At 46.1% G+C, this 5000-nt stretch overlaps 1 protein-coding gene across 2 annotated transcripts in view; it reads right to left on the bottom strand.

The window, feature by feature from the left end:
• The window catches only part of LOC119597406 (methionine-R-sulfoxide reductase B3, mitochondrial-like), a 96443-nt gene that overhangs the window by 12829 nt on the left and 78614 nt on the right, over positions 1–5000 (bottom strand). The gene's annotated exons all lie outside the window — the stretch shown is intronic.

Genomic DNA, 5000 nt, shown 5'->3' with positions numbered 1-5000 from the left:
ATTAGAACTTGTTGGGCGAACTTGAAAGTGTATTCTTGGGTTAATTCATCCCTTTTGTGTGACTTTATGACCGTATCAAGAATTTAGGTTAGGCTGTCTGGTTCTGAGTTAATTTTCTTTTATTGTTTTTTTATTATTTGATTTGGTGTGTGTGCGTGCGTGTGCCCATGTGTGTGCGTGCGTGTGTGTGTGTGTGTGTGTGTGTGTGTGTGTGTGTGTGTGTGTGCGTGCGTGCGTGCGTGCGTGCGTGCGTGCGTGCGTGCGTGCGTGCGTGTGTGTGTGTGTGTGTGCGTGCGTGCGTGCGTGCGTGCGTGCGTGCGTGCGTGCGTGGGCGTGGGATTTGGAGGTACACTGTTGAAAAATGTACCCTTATATATATATATATATATATATATATATATATATATATATATATATATATATAATGTGTGTTTGTACATATATAGACATTTAAAAAATATACAGGCAGGACATACACACATACATACACATATACATACACACATACATACATACATACACCCCCCCTCCCTTAACCCTATACCCCATCCCCCGCCATATTGCAAATGATCAGGTGACAACAGACTCCCATCGCATCGCAGAGTTCCCACGGCCGCAACAGCATCGCGACAGGAGAGCGAGTCACGCAGCCACAGACTCTCAGACACAAAGACGCAGTTACGAGAATGAGGTAACTCGCACGTGCGTCACCCGGTCGCGTGCATGCCCCTCGTCCCGATGCGCGGTCAAGGGGCGTCGGCTTCGCGTCACTCGTGTAAGTTTGGCGGGAAATTTGTTCAAACACTTTGGTTTATTTGATGTGTTTATTTTAGCGTGTTTTTTTTTTTTATGTTTTTTTTTCTTCGTGTCGTCGGCGATGTTGCGAATAAGATGAATTGGAAAGAACAATTTAAATGACGAGAATCTGGGAGAATGTTGCAAGCAATTCTCGCCAAACTCACGCAATGAGACAAGTTCCCTCCCTCGTCGAGAGAAAGGCTTCTTCCAATGGTGAGTAAGCGGGATAAGTAGGGGAGGGGAGGGGAGGGGAGGGGAGGGGAGGGGAGGGGAGGGGAGGGGGGAGGAGAGAAGGGAGGGAGTAGAAGGGGAGAGGAGAATGGAGTTGGAGGAGCAGTAAAGGGTATGACAGAAGAGGAGAAGAGAAGGGGATGAGAGGAGAAGGGAGACATGAGGAGGAGAAGAGAGGGGAAGGGATCGAGGTAGAAGGGGAGAAGAGAGAGGGAGGAGGGGCAAGGAGGAGGAGGTGGAAGATAAGGAGCAGGGAGAAAAAGGGAGGAAGATGAAGAAAAGGAAGTAAAAGAAGAGGAGAGAAGTGAAGTATAGTAGAGGACCAGGACAAAGAAGAATAATGAAAATGGTAACAAAATACTACTAACAGTATTAACAAGAACAATAACAAAAGCAGCAGCACCCACCACCACCACCACCACCATCACCACCACCAACAACAACAACAACTTCAACAACATTACCAACAACAACAATATTAAAACAAATGATAAAAAAGCGGCCGAGCGGACACCAGGTCACTAGGGATGATCCGAACACGGGCGAAGCTGAACCCACGTGTCTCCAAATCCTTTTATTTTTTTCAACTCTTTCATTATTTTTCATATTAATATATATATACTTTTTTATTTCACTTTTTTGTGTGTGTGGTTTATTATTGGACCGTCTCCCTAGGCAAAGATGAGCTCTCTTCTCATTGATTTTGAACGAACATTTTTGAAGCTTTGAATGATATTATTATGCGCGTTCGAAACTAGGGTGGCAGGGGGTAAGGGGCGTGGAGCAGGTGGAGGAGGAGGGGGTAGGGGGAAAGAGGAGGAGGAGAAAAGAAGAGGAAGAGAAATAAGAGGAGGAAGAGAAAGAGGCGGAGGAGAAAGATTAGAAGGAGGAGGAGGAGGAGAAAGAGGCGGAGAAGAAAGAGGAGGAGGAGGAGGAGGAGGAGGAGGAGGAGGAGGAGGAGGAGGAGAAGAAGAAGAGAGAAGAAGAAGAAGAAGAAGAAGAAGAAGAAGAAGAAGAAGGAGAAGGAGGACGAGGGAGGGACGGGTGGTGATGGTGAGTGTTAGAGAGAGAGAAAAAAGAGGGGAAAGAGTGCGGAAGTGAAAGGAGGAATTTGAAGGAGGTGAAGAGGGGAGATGAAGGTTGGAGTGGAGAGAAGTAGAAATAAGGAGAGAGGAAAGGTGGGAAAGACGGAAGGAGGAGGGTGGAGAGAGGGGAGAGAGAGGGAGAAAGAGAAAGAACGAGAGAGAGAGAGAGAGAGAGAGAGAGAGAGAGAGAGAGAGAGAGAGAGAGAGAGAGAGAGAGAGAGAAAGAGAGAAAGAGAAGAGAAGAGAGACGGAGAGAGATAATAAGAAGAGTAATATGAGAAGGAAGAGGAAGGAAGACAAAGTAAGAGAAATGGAAAATAAAAAGAGAGAAAACAAAATAAAGAGGAGAGCCGACAGGTATCGAAAAGAGCCGAACAAATTTCTATCATCCACAACAATATACGAGTCTAACATATCAAGCATATGAGCTCTAATATAACAAAAGCCGAGCTCATTTCGCAGCTGCATGTACTGTCATTCCAACGCACATTAAACACATACATAGCTTCACATTATACTCATACATAATCTCTAACGCTTCCCCCCCCCCCCCCATCCATCCATCTCCAATGCACTCTCTCTTGCTCCAATATTCCTTTCTCTCTCCCCTCTCGCCTTCTCCTTTTCTTTTAACTTCTTCCTTTTCTTTTCCTAAACCTTTTATTTTTTTCCTCTTCCACTCTCCAATTTCTTGACAGTCTCCCCCTCACCCCTTATCCCAAGATTCATCTGTTTCTCCTCTCCCTTCTACTCCTCTCCTCCTCTCTCCCTTTCTCTCTCCCCTTCTCTCTCTCTCTCTCTCTCTCTCTCTCTCTCTCTCTCTCTCTCTCTCTCTCTCTCTCTCTCTCTCTCTTTCAGGAAGGGAAGGAGGGAGTGAGAGAGTGAGGGGGGAGAGTGTGAAAGAGGAAGATATGAAATAAGGGGTAAAATGGAGAGATGGGAAGAGATATGCACATGACCTCATAGAGATGTATATAAACTAGAGAATAAAATATTGATGTAAATCTCTCTCTCTCTCTCTCTTCCAGACTCCCCTCTTCTCTCTTTTAACCCCCAAACCCCCCGTTTCCCCATCCCACAATATCCCCCCTCCTAGTTCTCCCATGCCACAACCCATTGCCATGAGAAAATTACAATAACGAAATCCCATTTCCAACACCGTTCGACTTCAACGCATTCAACTTTGCAACAACATCCACCGACCCACCGAACCTCTCAGTATATGAAAAAAAGAAACAGTGACTATGCAAAATCGTCGTAATTTGCAACATATTCAATTACTCTGACGTAACGTTGCACATCGCAAGCATCCGATGCTGGGAGGTACAGCGGCTGCATCGTGGTCTGGGTACAATCACATTTTCCCACTTTCTCTCACGAACAAGTGGCACGAGAGAGAGAGAGAGAGAGAGAGAGAGAGAGAGAGAGAGAGGGAGAGAGAGAGAGAGAGAGAGAGAGAGAGAGAGAGAGAGAGAGAGAGAGAGAGAGAGAGAGAGAGAGAGAGAGAGAGAGAGAGAGAGACGGGGGGAGTGTGTGAAAGAGGATGATATGACATAAGAAAGTGGTAAAATGGTAAATGACCTCAAAGAGAATGTATATAAACTGGAGAATAAAATATTGATGTAAATAAAGATTCTCTCTCTCTCTCTCTCTCTCTCTCTCTCTCTCTCTCTCTCTCTCTCTCTCTCTCTCTCTCTCTCTCTCTCCACACACACACACACCATACTGAATAAAAAAAAACATTCACATAATAAATATTTGAGTGCAGAATAATGATAATAATAAAGCACGGACGGGTGAATACTGAATAACAATAACGATAAAATACCTAAGGATTCAAAATACAGAAACTGGTTACAAGAGACCGGTCCCTTCCCCCCATTTACCTACCATCTACCCCCTCCCCATTCCCCCCTTCCTTCCCCCATTCACCCTCCCTCCCCCTCCCCTTCCTTTCCCCCCACCCCCCACTCCCACGAAGCCGTAGAACTGGAAACAACACGCCGGTCGAGTCGAGTAGAAGGGGGTCGTTTTTTTTTTCTTTTTTTTTTCTTTTTCTTTTTACTGGGGTCTAATCTAGGGTCTGTGAGAGGTTTTTAGGATCTGTCTTTCTCCCAGAAGATTGGGGATCTAAAAGTGGTGGGATATTATCGAATTTATCTTTTTTTTTTTCCCCAAAGGTGAGGTCTAATTAGACTCCTGTCTTTGGTTGTGAGAATTGGGGTCTGCCTTTCTTTACCGGAGAGTTTGGGTCTAAATTGGGGTCTGGTTTATTTCTAAGTTGGGGTCTGATCTGGGGTCTGGTCTTCCTTTGAGAAGGCTGGGGGTCTGTCTTCCTTTTAGAGAGTTGGGGTCTAGTCTGGGGTCTGGTCTTCCTTTGAGAAGGCTGGGGGTCTGTCTTCCTTTTAGAGAGTTGGGGGTCTAGTCTGGGGTCTGGTCTTCCTTGAGAAGGCTGGGGTCTGTCTTCCTTTTAGAGAGTTGGGGGTCTAGTCTGGGGTCTGGTCTTCCTTTGAGAAGGCTGGGGGTCTGTCTTCCTTTTAGAGAGTTGGGGGTCTAGTCTGGGGTCTCATAGTGTGGCCAAATTGAAGGCACGTCTTTTAAATATGAGAACTGCGGTTTGTCTGTCTTCCTTTTTGGATGTTGGGGTCTATAATTGGGGTCTGGGAGAGAGGGGGGGCAGGGGGGGGACAGAGAAGAGGGGGAGATGCGGAGAGAGAAGAAAACGAGGGAAGGGGAAAGGGAAAGTTGGGAGAAGAAAGGGGGGGGGTAGGGAAGGAGCAAGAAGGAGAATAATGATAGAAGAGAGAAAGACGACAGGAAAGAGAGAGAGAGAGGGAAGAAATAGGGTAATAAGGATGAAGGAAAAGGGAGGGGGGGGGGAGGAAA

The sequence above is a fragment of the Penaeus monodon genome, chromosome 39 (genome assembly GCF_015228065.2).
Source record: "Penaeus monodon isolate SGIC_2016 chromosome 39, NSTDA_Pmon_1, whole genome shotgun sequence".
Classification (NCBI taxonomy): Eukaryota; Metazoa; Arthropoda; class Malacostraca; order Decapoda; family Penaeidae; genus Penaeus; species Penaeus monodon.
Note: the sequence above shows the minus strand (reverse complement) of the source record. Positions and strands in the feature narration are given on the sequence as shown.